This window comes from Babylonia areolata, chromosome 11, assembly GCF_041734735.1.
Source record: "Babylonia areolata isolate BAREFJ2019XMU chromosome 11, ASM4173473v1, whole genome shotgun sequence".
Lineage (NCBI taxonomy): Eukaryota > Metazoa > Mollusca > Gastropoda > Neogastropoda > Buccinidae > Babylonia > Babylonia areolata.
Genome location: NC_134886.1, coordinates 41,549,749 through 41,572,248, shown reverse-complemented (window position 1 = coordinate 41,572,248; position 22,500 = coordinate 41,549,749).

The window sequence follows — 22,500 nt, the reverse complement described above, 5'->3', positions numbered from 1 at the left end:
CACACACACACACACACACACACACACACACACATACACACGCACACGCACACACACACGCGGAAACAGAATAGCAAAAAAAAAAAAAAAAAAAAAAAAAAAGAGAAATAACGAAAGAAAAAACGAAAACGAAAGAAAAGAAAAAGAAAAAAAAGAGCGAGCAAACACGAAAGAAAAGACAAATACAAGAAAACCTAGCACACAAAAATAATAAAAGAAAGAACAATCGAGCTAAGGAAAGAAATAAAAAGAAAGTTATTTGAAAAAAAAAGTGAAAGAGGAAGACGGAAAGACAAACAGACAGTCTGTACATACCCACCAGGAATTAACTCCTTGATTGCTGCGGACAAGCATGCTCTTCAGCGAAGGTTTCCCACCTCACCGAGATAGTGCAAAACTTCCAGTTGAGGATGTCCGTCACTGTTCTCTATATCTGGACTTTTTTCCCCCCTCTTGTTCATTATAGCTTTTTGTTCAGCAAAAATCATTCAGTCAAACCCCTTAATTAATAAGAAGTAACCACAAAGTAGTTCCTGCACTTAAAAATCCATGACACAAAGACAGACAGCCTCTCGCGAAGGTTGAGCAATCATGGGCACAGAGAAGAAAGGGGATAGGAAACGGTTAATGTTACCGTTGAACAACGATCTCCAATTTGTTTCCATCGTAAAACTGAGAACAAAACAAATCAAAAAGACAACACCCCTCCCCCCCCCCCCCCCCCCCCCCCCCCAAGAAAACAAAACAAAAACAAAACAAAACAAACTAACAAACACAAAACGGAAGAAAGAACTGAGTGTACATGCGAGGCTGATTTCGCCAAAAACTTAACACGCACGTAACTGGAGGAGACAAATATTCTTTTGCTCATTATCCGTGTTTCCTTGTGTGTGTTTTCTTGCGCGCGCGCGCGTCTGTCTGTCTGTCTGTCTGTCTCTGTGTCTGTCTCTGTCTATCTGTGTCTGTGTGTGCGTTTGTGTGTTTGCGTGTGTCCGTATGTGTGTGTGTGTGTGTGTGTGTGTGTGTGTGTGTGTGTGTACGTGTGTGTGTACGTGTGTGTGTGTGTGTGTATGTGTATGTGTGTGTGTGTGTGTGTGTGTGTGTGTGTGTGTGTGTGTTTCATGCTGTTTGGATAGTAGTTCACTTCCAGAACAATCTAAAGTGATTGTGTTTTCAAACTTCTGTACTGATCTATGCTGCACTGCACTGCACTGAACTGCATAACACTGCACTGTACTTCACTGTACTACATTATACCGCATTGTAGTACGCTGTACTTTACTGTGCTGAACTGCATTAAAATGCAATGCGCTGTACTGTACTGACCCACATTGCACTGTACTGACAAACAATATACCATACTGTACTTAAACTGTACTATACCATGCCATGTCATGTTATACTATACTATACTATTCTATATACTATCCCATACCATACCGTACCAAGCCATGCTATGCATTGCCATGCTATACTATACTATATTATACTATGATATACTAAACCTCGCTTGACCCTCCCCCCTTCCCCCATCCCCCACAACCTCCTCTTGCACTGCAGGGCAAAGGCGTTATGGAGACCTTCTGGCTGCAGGGCCGCAAGGACATGGCGGAGGCCAACGACAGCATGGTCTGCATGTGGAAGCCCAGGAGACGGCCTCCCCGACCATCAGCTGCTACTGCCACCACCCAACAACCCTCAGCCACAACCACCTCCACCACCACCTTCTCCGCCTCCAACCTCAGCCACATCTCCGAGGCCGCCTCTTCCTCCTCCTCCTCCGGCGTCCCACCATCTTCCCCAGGGGTTCATCAAGTGCACGTGGATGGTCAGAGTCCACAGCTGCTGCCCGAGGCATCTGAAGTACCCCCCGCTGTGTCCGTTTCTTCTCGTCAGTCTTCTTCTGCGGATTCCTTAGCTCAGGTCGACGGGAGGTCTCTCTTCCTCCACCCCGAGCCCGCGCCTGCGCAGAGTTTGGGAACCATACAGGAAGTGGTGAGTGTGCCTCGGGAAGTGACGAACGCGCCACAGGAAGTGACGAACATGCAACAGGAAGTGACGAACGTGCAACAGGAAGTGACGAACGTGCAACAGGAAGTGACGAACGCGACACAGGAAGTAATGAACGTGACGCAAAAAGTGACAAGCGTGACACAGGAAGTCACGAACATGCCACATGAAATGATGAACATGCCTCAGGAAGTGATAAGTGTGCCTCAGGTAGTGACGAAAGCGACACAGGAAGTGACCTACGCGGCTCCGAGCGATAGAGACGGGAGAGAATCGCCAGGAATTCAAGACGAGGTCACTGCGTTTGGGTCTGCAAAAACTGCTATAACGGTGACGGCGTCGTCTCCTGACGGCAGTGACGTGGTCGTAGGTGTGGAACAGTGCCGCCTGACGGGGGTGGATGTGGACGTTCAGATAAACCCGAGTGGTCATCAGCACCAATCGGGTAGAGCTTCGATGGAGAGAAAACCTGTCTTGTTCGACCGAACTTGTTCTAATGATCGACGGGTGATGATTTTTCAAGCAGAAGACGCAGAGGTAAGAGGTGAAGTTTCACGTGATTCTGTGAAGTGCAGCACGAGCGATGGCTTCGCCGCAAACTCTGAAAGCGCTGCAGGAAGCACTGTTTTGACAAACTGTGACCATGTAGTCGTACAAGATGATACGGTGAACATGAGTCCTGAAAACAGAGGCACGATTTCGAACGAACATGCAAGTGTCTCACCTCAAGACTCTAACCCGCACAACTTACACGGGAGAAGCGCGACGGCGTCAGAACGTTCATATGACCTGCATTATCTTCAAACACCAGACACTGCTTCTGGCAACAACTCTTCCAACGCGGCGATTCCCCTGTGTAAAGCTAATCAGATGACTTCACACAGTCTGGATTACACAAGTAGTTCAGAAACCGGTTTTCCAAACAGTTTGATTCAAACTTCTTCAGACACAAACCCTTCGGCTTATCGTGCGTCTGCTTCACCGGAAGTGACGTCACACGTCCTCGACAACCAATCAGAATGGCACGCCAGCAGGTGTCGCTTTCCAGCCGAGCAAAACTCGGAAGTGAATCACGGTTCCGAAGAACGCAGTTCAGCATTTTTGCATGACCCCAGACTAAATCTTTCGCTTCAAAACCAGAACCTGAAGGCATCAGAGAACGGTGTAAGTCGAGACTTTGTTCCTTCACAACAAAGTCCAGCATTGAATCCTTTGCCTCACGGGTACAGCTCAAATCCCAATCAAACCTCACAAAGCAGCCAAGTAACTGACCTCAAACACCCAAATCACAACTTCAATTTAAACCACATTAGCACAAAGGATAGCCAAGCGACAAACAGCGCCACTCAACACGACTCAAAAAACGAGAGCCGATTACTCCCACAGTTAGGCAGCAGCTCAGAACACACTCACACTTCGTTGTCACCTCGGCGCAGTTCCAATCTTAGTCGGGTTTCAAACGTTCTGCAAAGCGTGAAACATTCCAGAACTTTGCTCCAGCAGCAGGATATAGTCTTGATAGGGATGGCGGAGGCTTCTTTGGACATTGACTCGTGTGTGGGTGGGGGGGATCTGCCCAGAGATGAACTGTGATGGGTTTGGGGGCCTTCTTTTATCAAATCACTTCTGTGACGGTACACGTCCGTGCTTTGAAAGCAGGTTTTCAGTTAGGGTGCTAGGTTGAGGGTTTTGTTATACAAAGTCGGTCCTTTGATAGATTTTTGAGAACTGGCTGTAGATTTGCCCGACTGGCCTTCAAAACCAATAGCCCCTGATCGCCCTTCTGTTTTCACTTCCAAAGCACATTGTCAGGTAGGATCATAGGTTGAGGGTCTTGGTTTTAGGTAGGACGATTCTGTGATGGCACTTTTTCAGGAAGGATGACAGGTTGATTGATGGTCCTGTTTTAAAAAGTCAGTGCTTTGACTGCACAGTGTCAGGTGTGATGATAAATTGATGGTCTGCTTTTGGCAAGTTGGTGCATTGATAGCACATTGTCATTTAGGATAATAGGTATTAATGGTCTTGTGACAGTGAGTTGGTGTTTTGACTGTACATTGTTAAGTAGAATGATTAACTTTAAGGGTCTATTATCAATAAGTCAGTGCTCCGATAGTGCATTGTCAGGTGGGATCATAGATTGATAAAGGAACTTGTTTCAGTACGTTTGTGCTGTGATAGCACATTTTCGGGCAGGATGACAGGTTAATTTAGATCTTGTGTGAAGTAGTCGGTGCTTTGTTAGTACACTTTCAGGTAGAATGAAAGACTTAAGGGTCTTGTCAGTGTTTTTAGAATGCACCATGATGTAAGACAATTAAAGGTAGTTAAGTTAGTTAAAGGTCTTGTTTTAGTAAGTCAGTGCATTGACTGGACATTTACAGGTACAATGAAAGGTTTGAGGGTCTCGTTTTAGTAGCCTGGTGCTGTGGTAACACATTAGTTTTCAGACAGGATGTAAAGGATTTTGTTTTTTAGTGCGTCAGTATTTTATAGCATATCGTTAGGTATTGTAATATGTTTTGGGGTGATATTTTAGCAAGTCGGTGCATTGAAGGAACATCGCCAAATAGGATAATAGTTCTTGTGGTCTTGTTCTGGTAAGTTGGTGCTTTGAGAACACATCATCAGGTAGGATGATAGGTTTGGGGGTCTTGGTTTAGTAGCAATGTGCTTAACTGTTCATATTGTTTGATGCTTTGATTTGATTTTCAGGTAAAATGATTAGTTTCAGGGTCTTAGTTTAGTAACTTGGTTCTGTCAGAGCACATTTTCAGATACGGATGAAAGGTTAAAGGGTTTAATTTTTAGCACGTCGGTGCTTTTACAGCACATCGTCAGGTAGAACAAAAGATTTGGAGGTTTTATTTTAGCAAGTCGGCGCTTTGATTGAACATCGATAGTAGATTTGGGGGTTCTGTTTTAGTAAGTTGGTGCTTTGATAGCACATCGTCAGGCAGGAAAATGTTTTTGGGGTCTTGTTTTAGTAACTAGGTGCTAAAATGTTCATACTGGTGGACCACGAACAGCGAAATACAGTCACCGTCACCATTCATTCAAGGCTGAACCCTACACACGGCGAAACAATTATTTAGTCTGATAACCTCCGTCATTCTGATTCCCTCCCATCTTTTCAATCTCGTCTCAAAACTCACCTTTTCCCTCAGCAATAAGTTCAATTGTGGCAGGTCCACTTCCTTTGCGTTAGCTGTGCTTGACTATGTGTGTATACATATGTATGTGTACATAACTACATGCATGTATATGAATGTGTATTGTGTGTGCGTGTGTTTATGTAGGTTTGTGCCTGCCTATGTGTGCGTATGTGTTAGGGTAGCTGTTAGATACAAATGTATGTATGCAGCGTGTGTGTGTGTGTGTGTGTGTGTGTGTGTGTGTGCGCGCGCACGTGTGTGTGTGTGTGTGTGTGTGTGTAGTCACATTTTGGTGTGTGTATGTAACATAGATATGATGTTTTATGTTAACAAAAGCGTTTTTGTAAAGCACCTAGAGCAGATTTCTGGATAGTGTGCTATATAAGTATCCATTATTATTATCAATTTTGTTTATTTTATTTACCATTTATCCATTCATTGGTTTTAATTCATTCAGTTATTTATCTTTTTCAAAGACAATCCCACCTCTCAGTGATCTATTAAAGAGAAAGGGGAAGTCGTGAACGCGTGCGCGCTCGCGTGAATATACGCACGTTCACACACCCCCTCCCCCTGAATTCCGTCCACCCCTCCCCGCTCACACACACACACACACACACACACACACACACAGTTGTTTATTGTATTGTTAACAGCTGTTTTGGATACTTTTGTCGAAAAAAAAAAATACGAAGAAGAAGAAGAAGAGAATGTATTCTATACCGAAATTGGAAAAAAAATCAATACAATGTGCTGGACTTATGTGTGTCTGGGTCTCCGTTTGTGTCTGCTTCTCCTTCCCTCTCGTGCTCTCTCACACTATCCGGTCTCTCGCATAAAACATGTACACTCTGGCCCAGGCTTTGGATTCATTTGTTTGCGACAAAGGGCTGGTTGTGAAAAAATCGTTTATTTCTTTGTTTAATCAGCGTCTGTCATAGTTACCTCCAAGACGTTGGAAAAGCTGTGAACTGCAGAAACGTATGGTTACTGAAGAACAATCAAGTCTACTTTAGAAAGCGAAAGATAGTTCGATTTTGAGAGACTGCATTGTAAAATTACGCTCGGTACTTTTGCCTTTGAAAGTAGATGCACCCCCTTGACTGCCATAGACGTGTTACGTACGTGCATAGTGACGTCCCTGATGATGTCATCAGAAAAAGAGAAACAGCTTTGGGAGGCTGAAAATTCACACAGTTCGTCTGGAGTGGTATATCTCAGTTTTAGGATTATTGTTTTGGATAATGTTTTATGATCTGAAACACCACTTTCTGCTGTTTTCCCCCTGGCACTGAAGGGGTTTAAATTAAATTATTTGTTTAACAATAATCAGGATAACTTGTGCAGCTTACGTAAAGTCACTGAAAATGAAGAATAAGTTATCTGTGTTTGTTTATTGTATTCTGTTAGTGACAAGTATCCGAAGTTCAGCTGTACACATTATCTGCAACAATGATGAGCACCCATTGGCAGCCGTCAGTCGGCTCTACCCAGGTAGGCAGCCTGTTGTGTAAATGACTCCGTGTTTGCAAAGCGCTTAGAGCTTGGTATCCGACCGTGAAAAGGCGCAATATAAGTACCAATATCAACAACTGTCGAACCAATGGATTTAACTCTTTTTAGGAATGAAAACGAAAAATTTATCAGTGATGAGTAATATGTTCTATTAATTGAAAATCTGCATCTTTAAAACTTTCTTGCGTGCATAGCTTTTTCACGTTTCCGTTTTCTGTGATATTCAAATTGTAATGTGTTTTTTTTTGTTGTTTTTTTTGTTTTGTTTTTTCGTTTCTAAAGGTCGGAGCCTTTTTTTTCTTTTCTTATCACTAGTTCTCTGTATCTGTGCAAACGTCTGGGTGTGGGTTTGGAGAACAAAAAAAAAAAACAAAAAAAAAAAAAAAAAAATCGCGAAGGAGGGGACGCCAACCGTACAAACTCACAAATCTTATTACATACTGGTTGTTTCCCTTGGAAATGAATTTTTCCGATCGGGCACGTTTTACTGACTTTTATACATATGGACTTTTTTTCGTTTATTAATCATGACTAGTTCATTATATTACATTGCTGCTGTTACCATCATTACTATTATTGTTATTATTATCATCTTTATCATAGGAAAAAGAAGTCGTATGACGCATATCCCCGTGGCCCTGACCACATGAACTCAAAAAAGATGAGAAAATGAACACTGTGCTAAATAAAATAAAATAAAATAAAATAAAATAAATCATCAAAGATACAAACTCGCTGAAGATATGATTTTAAAACGGAGTAACCTCTTTCACAACACACACCCTGACACACCCCAATTGCCCACCACACACACACACACACACACACACTAACGCACGCAAACGTACAAAGACAACATGGGTGGAGAAAAATATATAGTTTGACATATTACTTGCTTGAAGAAATATGTTTTTAGATTATTTATGAAAGATAGAACAGTGTCTAGCGTTATGTAAAAGAGATACCTAGAAACGCAGCGTGCAATTGTTCGGAAACCATAGAACTCAACGACATACTTCCGGACTGAAATTGGGGGTGGATTACGTCCCCTGAACAAAAGGAACATCAACACAGCGAGAGGGACCAGGAGGGGAACGGGATGTATAAATGACATCACATTTGAACAAATTCAACAGTTTTTCTTTAAATTGATAGCTAAATAGACCAAGTCTATAGTCAGTATCAGTATCAGCAGCTTAAGGAGGCGTCACTGCGTTCGGACAAATCCATATATGCTATACCACATCTGTCAAACAGATGCCTGACCAGCAGCGTAACCCAACGCGCTTAGCGAGGCCTTGAGAAAAAAGAAAAAAAGGAAGATAATAATAATGATGATGAAGATGATGATGATAATAATAATAATAATGGTAATAATAATAATAATAGTAATAATAATAATAAATGAAAATAAAATTAAAAAGACAATAATGATGGCGAATAAGCAAATAAATGTAATACATGCAGACACACATTCTCTCTCTCTCTCTCTCTCTCTCACGCACACACACACATCCGTAACAGATATGAAACAAACATGCAGTTTCACAGATATGAAAGCACAAACAAATATATATAAACGTACATGAGCCCCGACACACACACACACACCATCATACATCCATACATACAACAAAGCAATATATGATGTCAAGTATTCATTGTATATATATATTTTTTAGATCTTTTGCAACTTACCTTTCCTCGATGGGCAGTCAAACAATAATAAATCAAGTGCTTCACATAGATTCACTAATTCCGTATTTTGAAAGTCTCTCAAAAGACAACTCTTCCGTTCTGCTTCACCTGTCACTGACTAATGTGCTTTAAAAAAAATGTATGTGTGTGTGGTATTTGAATGGATTTACATTTATGTATCTTTATTGTAAGCACTGCCAAAAGTCTGAGAAGTCAACGTCAATTGTATTAGCAATAGTGGTAGTGACAGCAGCAGCAGCAGCAGCAGTAGTAGTAGTAGTAGTAGTAGTAGTAGTAGTAGTACGATCTTTAAAAAAAAGCCACCAAAAGTCGCTGGGGATTTCAAACCTTGTCAGCTCCTTGCTTTACAGAGCTGACAGAAGGTTCATTATGAAGAGGTACAGAGTTCAGTCAGTTTCACTGTAATGTATTCTATAGAATTTGTATTGTGTCATGTCGCGTCGTGTCGTGTCGTACTGTATTGCATTATACAAGTATTGTATTGTGTAGTGTAGTGTAGTGTCGTGTCGTGTCCTGTCGTATTATATTGTATTGTACCATATTGTATTGTAGACAGAAAGCTGGGCACGTTGACTAAAAGTCACTGGTTGCAATGGACTCCATGATTTCGTCCAAAGACATGTCACGCATGCCCGCTATGGTGTCCTCCACTGTGGCTCTGTCATGCGGCGACAGGTCGGCGTACAGGTGATGGAAGTCTCCCTGCGAGGCACACGTCACGCCACGTCAAATAAACGAACACGTACAGCACGTGTGCGCGCAACTATGCACGTGGATGTTCTCACAGACGCGCAAGCGCACACATTCACACATCCATCCATCCTTCCATCCATACATACATACATACAGGGCGCGCGAGCACGCACGAACATGCAAATATAATCATCACCATCATCATCATCATCATTACATCCAGCACTTTCATCACCACCTCATCGTCATCAGTCTCTGCGTTAGGAATGTGGGGTCATCACCATTCTTAGCGTGTTCTCCTTGTCATCATCATCATCATCATAATCATCATCATCACAATCATCATCACCATCATCATCATTATCACCATCAGCAGCAGCAGCGGCAGCAACACCGTTTTCGTTTTCGTCATCATCATCATCATCATCATGGTCGCCCTCATTGTCATCATCACCAGAGTCGTTGTCGTCGATATCATCGTCATCATCATGTCAACATGGTCGTTGTCGACGTTGACATTATCAGCATCATCTTAATCCTAATCATCAACATCATAGTCGTCGTTGTCGTCGTTATTCTGCTAATCTTGCTCGTCCTCGACTTTATGCTCATCATCGTCGTCGTCGTCGTTGTCATCATTTTCATCAATGTCGTCGCCTTCGTTGTCATCACCTTCGTCGTCGTTATCATGATCATCATCGTCGTGGTCGTCGTCGTGTTCATTATCAACATCATCATCATCATCATCGTCGTCGTCGTATTCATCATGTTCATCATCATCGTCGTTGTCGTATTCATCATGTTCATCATAATCATTATCATCATCATCGTCGTCGTCGTCGTATTAATCATGTTCATCATAATCATAATCATCATCGTCGTAGTGTTCATCGTGATCATTATCATTGTCATAGTCGTAGTCATCATATTCACCATGATCATCATAATCATCATCATCGTCGTCGTCGTATTCCTCATAATCATCATGATCATTATCACCACCATCATAGTCATCATCAACATGACCATTATTATCATCATCATTATCACCATCACCATCATCATCGTCGTCGTCGTCGTCGTCACCCCTTACCTCCATCAGCCTCTGAGCCATGGAGGTCAGGACCTGCCCGTCCAGGCCGTACTGGCGGGTCCAGGCCCGCGTGTCACGTGCCAGGCACGTGCTGTCCTGCACCAGCATGCTGACGAACTGACCGTCGTCCGCCACCACCTCGTCCAGCCACCTCTCCACCTCCCTTCTCCTCCTCCGCCTGGACCCCCGCTCACCCTCTCTCCTCCCCCCTGCTGTGGTGACGGGGCCCGGGACCGGGAGTCTGGTCCTGGCTGATGCTGTTAGGGTGGTGGTGGTGGTGGTGGTGGTCTCTCCTTCTCTTCCTCTTCTCCTTCCTCTACTTCTACTTCTTCTTCTTCTTCTTCCTCTTCCTGTGTGTGTGGCTTTGGACGGGGGCGGGGACGGAGACTGGGAGGGGGAGGGGGTGGGTTGCTGGCACTGGCTCAGTCGTCTCTGTCCCGGTTGATTTTCGGGAGTGGCAGTGTTGGCGTTGTCTTGGTCATCTTCTTGGTTTCTGCTGTTGAAAAGAATATGGTGGTGATGTTACTCGTTGCAGTGGATGTTGGGGATATGTAGGGTGGGGCTGGGGGTGGGGTGTGGTGGAGGGGTTGTTTGGTGATGGCGCGACGGCTGGTTGTTGTGGCGGAAGTGGTAGTTGTGGTTGTAGTTGTGGCAAACGTAGTACTCGTTCTTTTATTATTATTATTATTGTTATTGTTGTTGTTGTTGCTTTGTTATTGATGTGGCTATTGTGGTTGCTTGTGTGTTAGTGCTATTGCTGCCGATATGATAATTACGATGATGATGAAGATGACAATGCTGATGCTGATAATTATGATGATGATGATGATGATGATGATATAATGATGATAATGATGGGGATGATGACAATGCTGCTCTTGTGGTCGAATACCTCTTTTTGTTACCATGACTGAAAAATCAATGGAAAAAAAAGAGAGACCGAGTTATATTAAAGCATTAAATACTTTTCTTTTCTCTAAATACTGTTACCCTTGACGAAGGAAAAAGCACACCAGCATTACGTACATATGCAACAGTCAAGCCGATAACAATGTACAATGTTGCCACCAATGCTTTGATATAAAATCATTCATCGCTTCTGCGTAGATACAAGAAACCTATGTTAACATGAGATCAAGTTTTGGTATTCTTACAGTTACCATTCAGGTGTTTTTCTACACAGCCAATCAAAATATCAACAGTTGTCTTTTTCCCTTGGCGAGCAGTCTTCGAATCGATGCTTTTTATTGCTTACATAAGTGGAGTGATGGCCTAGAGGTAACGCGTCCGCCTAGGAAGCGAGAGAATCTGAGCGCGCTGGTTCGAATCACGGCTCAGCCGCTGATATTTTCTCCCCCTCCACTAGACCTTGAGTGGTGGTCTGGACGCTAGTCATTCGGATGAGACGATAAACTGAGGTCCCGTGTGCAGCATGCACTTAGCGCACGTAAAAGGACCCACGGCAACAAAAGGGTTGTTCCTGGCAAAATTCTGTAGAAAAATCCACTTCGACAGGAAAAATAAATAAAACTGCACGCAGGGGGGAAAAAAAGGGAGGGAGGGGGAAAGGGGGGGTAGGGGGTGGCGCTGTAGTGTAGCGACGCGCTTTCCCTTGGGAGAGCAGCCCGAATTTGACACCGAGAAATCTGTTCTGATAAAAAGAAATACAAATAGAAGGGATGAGATTGAATGTTCACTTGTTTCAATGCTTTGTTTTTGTTGCTGATTTGTTATTGCTGTTGTTGTTGTCGTTGTCGTCGTTGTTGTTGTTATCGTTGCTGTTGTTGTTGTTTGCTATGTTGTTGTTGAACATTTTCTTTTTTTCATGTTGTTGTTTTGATTCTCTCTCTCTCTCTCTCTCTCTCTCTCTCTCTCTCTCTCTCTGTGTGTGTGTGTGTGTGTGTGTGTGTGTGTGTGTGTGTGTGTGTGTGTGTGTGCGTGCGTGCGTGTGTGTTGTGAGGGGTAATTCTAATGTTCCTATTATCATACTGCCACGCACCTCCATAATAACCATTAAGGTATTTATCTTCAACTATACATTTATTTACTTTTTTAACAGTAGTTTACATCACTTACGCATTTATAAACGTTCATTGGTATTACTGAACAAAACAAAACAAAATATAACAAAACTAACAAAATCAAAAATCAGTTTCTTTGCGACATAACATGGGGAACTTAATTAAACCGAGGGTACAAGGATATCGAAGAAAAATCATACCTTTGTTGCGCGAGAGAGCTGCCATGTGTAGCCTCGTCCTTGTCCTGTTTGTCAAAGCTGGCGCGTGTATCGCTTCCATCACTCTCTGACCGGGCCTTGCCATTGTCAACGCCACCATTATCGTCACCATTGTCGTCGTCGTCGTCGTCGTTGTTGTCATCATCTGGGCTCTTGTGAGTGTTCCGAGCATCCACGATAAACGTCTCGGAGCGAACGCCCGTGTTGTTTTGTCGGGATACAGTCTTGCTTGCACCGTTGTTTTGGAGGAAAGGTCTTCTCGACTTTGCCAGAGGGATCTCCTCATCACTAGCAAAACGATTTTCCTCGTTGTTGTTAACATCTTCGTCGTGGCGACGTCCTCTAACACGAGTAAGGTAATGGGTGGAGCCCAGGCCAATGTCGGTGACGTCATCTGCGGCATTGTTATCTCCCTTTTCGTCATCATCATCATTATCATCATTGCTCGAGTCTGTACGAGCAAGGTAGCGTTCAGAGCTAAATCTGTCTTCTGTGACAGCGGCAACGACATCATCGTCATCATCATCATCATCATCATCAGTGCGCGAAGTGGTAGGAGCAAGGTAACGGTTGGAGCTAAATATGTCTTCATCCACAGCAGCATCATCGCCATAGTGACTGGAAGATCTCACTCGCGTCATGAAGTGCACAGAACGCGCTGCGTCAACAGTGACGTAACGTCTTTCGTCATAAATAACGTCACGAAATCTGTGAGACAGTGACGCAGCGGCACTCGCTCGGTTGCGGGCACGGAGAGAGAGGCGTGGGGCGTATCCTCTTTTCTCAGCAGTCCTAAGAGTGCTGGAAATCTGTGGCAAGGGGTGGTGGTGCCGGAGTATTGGTCTGGGTTCGAACCTTACCGAAGATGCTGCGGGGAAAGGTGTACTGTTGTGTCTTCTGTTGCTGGTCATGGCCAGGAAAGGGGGGTGGGTGGGTGGCGTGGTGAATACCGCCCCAGGGATTCGTCGTGGGTGTTTGCTGCTTTTCATGTGTCTTGCACAGGCTGTTGAATAAATGACAATGTCTTGATAAGGCGCGCGCGCGCGCACGCGCAAACACATACATACACACACACATACTGAATAAACACACACACACAGACGCGCGCGCGCGCACACACACACACACACACACACACACACAACTACATACAAACACACATATACACATACACAATAAGCAAGCTATCGCGCAGGCATGCACACACACACACACACACACACACACACACACACACACACACACACACACGATAATAGATAAACAAATAAATAAATAGAAAAAATAATTAAACGAATAAAATAAATAAATAAGTAAATAAATGAATAAACAAGTGAACAATTCACAATAAAGAGCATATGCACAGACTGACAGCGGACACAAAAGTGAGTGGAAGATGTGGTGAGAGTAAGAAAGAGAGACAGACAGACAGACAGACAGACAGAGGGAGAAGGAGAGCGTGCGCTCGCACACGCACATACATGCACACACGCACTCACATTGGCACACGCGTTCTCACTATAAACATTGCACCATTATTGAATTGTTAAGAAGAGAAAAGAACGAGAAACAAGTCTGATATAATTAACAGCGGTGATGTGGGGGTAGCTAAACGAAGAGAACAAAAGAAAAACAGAAAATGAAAAAAACGATAAAATCATTCTTCTTTCTTTCTTTCTTTCTTTCTTTCTTCTTCTTCTTCTTCTTCTTCTTCTTCTTCTTCTTCTTCTTCGTTCGTGGGCTGCAACTCCCACGTTCACTCGTATGTACACGAGTGGGCTTTTACGTGTATGACCTTTTTTACCCCGCCGTGTAGGCAGCCATACTCTGTTTTCCGGGGTCGGGGGAGGGGAGGGGGGGGCGAGGGGAGGGGGGGAGTGCTGGGTATTTTCTTGTTTCCATAACCCACCGAACGCTGACATGGATTACAGAATCTTGAAAGTGCGTATTTGATCTTCTGCTTGCGTATACACACAAAGGGGGTTCAGGCACTAGCAGATCTGCACATTATGTTGACCTGGGAGGTCAGAAAAATCTCCACCCCTTATCCACCCGGCGCCGTTCCCGAGATTATGAAATAAAATAGAATTCAAAGGATGTATAAAGAAACAACTTCAGACGACAAGACAGAAGAACAAGATGATGAAAATAAAGACAATTATGACAGAGAAACCACTGGCCAACAATCCACTGAATAAGAAACAGAAATAAATCAGTAAAGAAGAAGAGACGGAGGAGGAAGAGGAAGAAGAAGAAGGCGAAGGAGGAGGAGGCGGAGGCGGAGGAGGAAGAAGAAGGCGAAGGAGGAGGAGGCGGAGAAGGCGGAGGAGGAAGAAGAAGGCGAAGGAGGAGGAGGCGGAGAAGGCGGAGGAGGAGGAGGCGGAGAAGGCGGAGGAGGAAGAAGAAGGCGAAGGAGGAGGAGGCGGAGAAGGCGGAGGAGGAAGAAGAAGGAGAAGGAGGAGGAGGCGGAGGAGGTGGAGGAGGAGGAAGAAGAAGGCGGAGGAGGAGGAGGCGGAGGAGGTGGAGGAGGAGGAAAAAGAAGGAGAAGGAGGAGGAGGCGGAGGAGGTGGAGGAGGAGGAAGAAGAATAAGAAGGCGGAGGAGGAGGAGGTGGAGGAGGAACAACAACAACAACCACCACCAAGTTTTCAGTTTCAGTGTCAGTTTCAAGCAGGTGTCACGGCGTTCGGAATGATCCATAGACGCCACACCACATCTGCTATGAAGAAATAAAAGCAGCAGATGCATGACGTTCCCACAGATTCAACACGCTGATCAGATCAGATTTTCTAAAAAAAAACAACTAAAGAAAGACAAAAAGAAGACACTAATTTAAACGAGGTTTTCTTTTTTCACGCACTCACCTTCACTTTCAACCACAACTGCAACGTTTACCACCAAGTGCTGAGTCTCTACAGTCTCTGCTTACATGTCATCGAACGGTACATGACCAAACTACACAGCAAAAACACAGTACACTCGGCCACTGAAATATTCATTTTCGCGTAGCCCCCTCAAAACGCGCACGCAGTCATTTTTACCGTGTCCACACACACACACACACACACACACACACACAGAAGGAGACAGAGACAGAGACAGACACAGGCACAGACACAGAGACAATGACAAAGCCAGAGAGAAAAGACAATTGCAAACCAGTTTGACAAAGAAGCCCAGTTTTCCCCGCCAGAGAGTTTTTGACGCATACATTGTTTCTAGGACTGACGCTTAATTGTTTCATTGTTGGTGTCCATCATGCGGTGCGGAGTTGGGGTCATGTGTATTGTGGGCCCTTCGTTCATCATTCACAACCTCGGTGTGGAGTGAACTACATCCAGTACAACCAGTTTCTGGATACTATTGATTTTTGTAGTAGTGGTAGCAGTGGAGGCCCAACACTCGGCTTTTATCACAGATTGACATAAGTTTACATTTGCGCCAACAGCAAAGTGAGAGCTGTATTATCAATGGTTTCTCCAGTCATTGGGAAACCATTTACAGCTTAGTCTTTTATGAAGGACTATGACTCTCAAACTAGGAGGCAAAATTGCACTGGCTCTTAGTGCTGCAGCCTTGTGGGCTTGTTGGCCTTTGGGAACCATCCTAACGCCGACTGTCCTAAAACCCTCTTGGCCGAGAGAGTGGGGATGTAACTTGGGCAAGACACTCTCCACTATAATCAAATTCTAGCCCAAATAGTCGGAACAGCAGTTGCCTCCTCTGCTGTTCTGATGGTCATAGTCGGACACGACTGACTATCATATCATATACAGCAGTGGAAGTAGAAGTAGTAGTAGCATCAGCAGTATTAGCAGCAGCAGTAGCAACAGTAGTGGTAGTGGTAATGACAATAGCAGCAGCAGCAGCGGCAACAGCGGCGGCAATGGTAGTGTACGTGTCTGTGCTTTGATTTTATGGAAAATAACATACTTCAAACCGGCATTCACACACACACACACACACACACACACACACACACACACACACACACACACACACACACACACACACACATATATATATATATATATATATATATATATATACAGAGAGAGAGAGAGAGAGAGAGAGAGAGAACATTCCGTTGGTTTTGTTGTCTGAATGTATGTATGAGTGGGCGTGCCTCTGTGTTTCTGTTTGTTTTGGTGTGATATCACATTTTTTTGGTGAATCAGCATTGAATTAGATTGAACACACACACACACACACACACACACACACACACACACACACGCACACACACACACACACACACATGTGCGCGCGCACATACGCACACACGCACACACACACACATACACGCACGCACATACACACACACGCACACATGCACGCACGCACACACACACACACACACGCGCGCGCGCGCACGTGCACACACATTTACAATGTGAAAGAGAGTACACTTGCAATGTTTCCCATTTTTTAGAAGGGAAGCGGGGGAGGGAAGAGGGGAGGGGGGAGGGAGGCAAGGTAACTCTTTCCACTCAACACAGATTGGGGGGGGGGGGGGGTCTAAGGGAAGCAACACATAAACACCTCAGTGTCAAGTGATTGAAGTTGCGTCCCTTTGTCTATGCAACGTCTAGTTTTGGGTTTTTTTGGGGGGATTTTCCTTGTTTTTTTTTTGTTTTGTTTTTTTGTCAGGCAATAAAAACAAATCGAAACAAAACAACAAAACAAATCAAATGAAATAAACAAAGTAAACAAATCAAACAGGTAAAATAAAACAAAATAAACTAAACAAAAATGATAAGACAAAACTAAACAAAATGAAAAAAAAACACACCTGCATTTCAATAGATTCGACGAATTGTGTGCAATATTACAGAATAAATCAATTCATCCGTCGCTAACAAAATTTGAAATCTAAAGCCAAATCATGAAGATGTGGACGTCACATCCATCACATACGAAAAAAAACAAACAAAAGAAAACCCAACAACAACAACAAAACAAAAACAAAAACCACGAAGATTTCATCACAAGAACAGCGTTGTGTTTTCATTCACTCGTTCCTACCACCTCGAATACTCTCGTCATGCGGAAGCAAAATCTCAAACCCAGTTTGGTATCAAAATATCTCTGTGCCTATGTGTTGTGTGTGTGTGTGTGTGACTGTTTGTGTATGTATGTGTGTGTGTGTGTGTGGTCTGGCACTTCCCTTTTTCTTATTGCTGTTGATTCCTTCGCCAATAGCCTTTTCCCCCAAAGCAGTCAATACCCTGTCTCTCGACCAAATCCAGTATGATCAACAGAATTGTGCATTCAACAACCATCTACCTGAAGAATCAGTCATCAGCTCCATCCACGTGTAACATGCAGCTTCTCTCCAAACGTGTGCGATAGAGAGAAAGAGTGAGAGTTTGTGTGTGTGCAGTGCGTGGATGTTTGAGTATGCACACGTTTTTATATTGATATGCACTTGTATGTATCCCAATTTCTACTGTATGTGTGTTTGTGTATGATTTTCGATTTATGTTCGTATCTTGTTATGTACTATCCCCCCAAATATTCCTTGTGACCCCGGTACACACTGGGTAATAAAGACATGTTCTATTCTATTCTATTGTAAGCGCTCTGTACTCTTTTGCTGAGGAAGAGCGTATTATAAAATACCAATTGTCGTTCTCAATGTTATTTCACATTGTCAGTGACATGCAAACATAACTCACTGTACTTTCCTCCCTGGAAGACTGGGACACACCAGTTATATCCCTTGATGTTAATCGTCAGAAGCAAGGGACTCTATTATATCTTCCACGGACATTTCACGCATGCGCGTTATAGTCTCCTCCACGGTGGCGCTGTCCTGTGGCGACAGATCGGCGTACAGGTGTTGGAAGTCTCCCTGCGGCATAGACGACTGTGTTGGTTATTTGATACATGCTAGCAACGTGTGGAGTTTATCGGCCTGTTGACTATTACGCCCTTATGGTCAAGTTCATTTCGTTGGAGATTGGTTTGGATTACTGCTACTACCACGACATCAATAATAACAACAACTACTATTACTACTTATACTGATAATAATAATGAGAGTACTAATAATAATTAGGAGAAGCGTCTCTCGACGATCATACACGTAGAAAATTAAATGTCTGAGTGTGCATGCGTGCGTGACGTAAACCTGACTGAATGACACAGGAAACGAATGATGAGCGCGTCCCAAATGGCAGCCGCCGTCTGCTCTACCGAAGTAGGCACGCAACCTGTTGCGAAAATGGACCCCGTGTTTGTAAAAAGCGCTACGAGCTTAGTCTCCGCCCGAGGATAGGCGGTGTAATATAAATGTCCATATCATTCATTATTCAAATATATCTCATCTCTCCAACAAACAAACAAAACAAAGCAACAACACACACACACATATATATATATATATATGTGTGTGTGTGTGCGGATATGGATATTTATTACTATACTTGAAGACTTATTCAAATGACTTATACAACCATTCTCAGTTGTTATTCTTAGAATAGTATGTATATATGTATGTATATATATACATATATATATATATATATATATGTGTGTGTGTGTGTGTGTGTGTGTGTGCGCGCGTGTCACTTATGTTTTGTTTGTTTGTTTGTTTTGTTCCCGCTGTTACTATGTTTTTGTCCAATTTGTCTTTCCTCCTTTCCTAATATATGTATTTATTCATTTATGTCGTCTTGTTAATTAATTGTCTATGTGTTATAAAAATGGGAAAATAAAAAAAAAGTTAAAAAAAAACAACAACAACAAAAATCACCATCCTCTAGAAGTGGAGAAAAGGAAAAGTTATCTTTTAAGATAATAATCAAATGTATATAAAAAAATAAATAAATAAATAAATAAATAAAATCATCTCACCCTCAACAGTCTCTGCGAAAGGGAGGCAATCCTGCGCGGATCCAATGAATATTCATCAAGCCAGGCCTTGGTGTCACGTGCCAGGCGCGTGCGCTCTTCGCGCACCATCTGGAGATATTGTGTGTCCGTGGCGACAGCCTCGTCCAGGGCCATTTCGAATTCCCTCAGCCTTTGGGCAATGGCGGTTTCCTTCTTTCGGGTGGCCGAGGACTGGTCATCGTCCCCCGACGTCTTCCCGTTGAGGTGGTTTTCACCAGGTCCTCTGAGAAAGTGGAAGAAAGGGCTGAATGTGTGTGTGTGTGTGTGTGTGTGTGTGTGTGTGTGTGTGTGTGTGTGTGTGTGTGTGTGTGTGTGTGTGTTTTAGTGGGGTTTTATAAAGTAAGAACTTGTACATGCGGAATCTTAACCTGTCAGCTGTACTCCATTTCCGTAGCGATCGCTGTAAATCATGAATGACTTGAACAGCGATAATGAATTCATTCTCAACTCTTTCCCTATACTATTCTGGCCCACACGTGTTTAAAAGTACTTCAAAGGACACCGCTGTTTGGTAAGCTATAAAGAAAGAATGTGCTAGATTATGGATGCCATCGTATAACTTAGTATGACTAAATAGAATCAATAGATAAACACACACACACACACACACACACACACACACACACACACACACACACACACACACACACACAGGTGGGGGAGGGAGATAAGAGACACACACAGAACCAGATAAACTGATAATATACATAGATATGGAATACAGCGAGACGCAGAGAGAGAGAGAGAGAGAGAGAGAGAGAGAGGGAGATAGATAGATAGATAGATAGAGAGAGAGAAAGAGAGAGAAAGAGACAGAGACAGACGCACACACACACACACACACACACACACACACACACACACACACACACACACACACAGATGGCTACCATTTTGTTTCCAAATCGCGCTGTCTAGACTACAGTTTGCTGTCAATGTTGTATTTGTATTTGTATTTGTATTTCTTTTTATCACAACAGATTTCTCTGTGTGAAATTCGGGCTGCTCTCCCCAGGGAGAGCGTGTCGCTACACTACAGCGCCACCGTTTTGTTGTTGTTTTTTTTGTTTTTTTTTGTATTTTTACCTGCGTGCAGTTTTATTTGTTTTTCCTATCGAAGTGGATTTTTCTACAGAATGTTGCCAGGGACAACCCTTTTGTTGTCATTGGTTCTTTTACGTGCGCTAAATGCATGCTGTACCCCCCCCCCCCCCCCACACACACACACACTACTGTGATTGTAGGCTTCTACATTATAACATCTTTCATCGAGACATGGTGATACGACATCCATAATTCCTTACCTTTTCATCCGATCAGTGTCCATCTTGCTGTATTACCAGTGGGCCACACACCAATATTGGTTGGCACACAACCTAGGCTGTCTTGAAGCACCACATGGACCGTGAACAATGACGGACAAACTGCCCTGCAGGTTTTACAGACTTTCTCAACATGTGGAGTTGCTGCGTGTTGTCGTGAAGGAAAACGTTTGTGTGTAGTCTTTATTTTCTCTCGTTGTTGTTGTTGTTGTTGTTCTTGTTCGTTTTGCTCTTCTGGTTGTTGTTGTTGCTGTTTCTCTTCTTCTTCTTCTTCTTCCTTCCTTCCTTCCTTCAGTCTTTCTTTCTTATGGATCGTTTGTTTCTTCTTTTTCCTCTCTTCCTTTATGTTTTCTTCTTCGTCGCCTTCTTGTTGTCGTTGTTGATGTTGTTTTTGTTCTTCTTCTTCTTCCTTCCTTCCTTCCTTCCTTCCTTCCTTCCTTCTGTCTTTCTTTCTCTCTTATGTTTGTTTCTTCTTTTTCCTTTCTTCTTTTATGTTTTCTTCTTCGTCGCCTCCTTTTTGTTTCGTATTCACCCTATAGCTCAGATCGACCACAAGCAATCTTCTTCTTCTTCTTCTTCTGGTATACTCTCATGTGTGTTTGATGTATGATGCGAGGCACAACTCTTAACTCGATGTGTGAAACATACAGGGGCGCATATCGAAATGACAAGAGCTTTACATGTCCTGCATTTTATTTTATTTTCTTAAAAGAATGAACACACCAGATCATTTCCGGAGCAGAGTATATATATCATAGTCTGTGATTCTACCATTTAGAGGGTGTCACCTCGGAATTAACGGTGCGAGGACAGTTGCAAGTGTCAGAACATGTCAACCTCCTACCAATAAGAGTTGTGTTTCGCGGATTAACCCCTCTTAGACCACCTTTCATATCACTTCAGTGGAACACGTAGCACTGTGATTATCGTTCTAATAAAAGTGTTTACGTTTGTGTTCGAGCCAGTGTATGGCGCGGTAGAAAATTGGACATAATAGCAGGCTATTTTGTGACCGCTGTAATGAGCAGATCTACTCCACGGTAGTCTATTCGCTGGCTAGAACTGAATGGAAACTGCTACTGTGTCATTCACGAGAGTGTTGTTAGTGGTACGGACAGATGTCAGTTAGAAAAAAGCATGCTCTAAAAACAAAAAACAAAACAAAACAACAACAACAACAACAAAAAAACACTTTTGTGTTTATTTTTCTTTGTCTTTTGTTTTGCTTTATTTTCACGTGGTTTATTCATTCATTTCAGTTCGATTCATAATCTGTTATGATTAACAAGGAACTCCGCCCCCCCTCTCTCTCACTCTCCGCGCGCGCGCGCGCGAATGTGTGTGTGTGTGTTATTGTGTGTGTGTGTGTGTGTGTGTGTGTGTGTGTGTGTGTGTGTGTGTGTGTGTGTGTGTGTGTGTGTGATAGAGAGAATGTGTGTGTGATAGAGAGAGTGCGTGTGTGGGCGTGCGTGCGTGCGTGCGTGCAAGTGTGTGTGTGTGTCCCTCTCTCTCTCTCTCTCTCTCCGTGTGTGTGTGTGTGTGTGTGTGTGTGTGTGTGTGTGTGTGTGTGTGCGTGCGATATAGAGAATGCGTGCGTGATACGAAAAGTGCGTGTGTGTTCGTGCGTGTGTGTGCGTGTGTGTGTGTTTCTGTATGTTTGTCTGCCTCTCTCTCTCTCCCTTTTTCTCTCTCACACACACACACACACACACACACACACACACACACACACACAGAGTCACACACATTGGATCAGTTGGGAAATGATGTCAGTAAGTGGTTTACATTCATGGGATGCAACTCTTCTCATTCTTGAAATGAAACGTTTGTGCAGAGTCGCGTTTTCCTTTATTTCCAA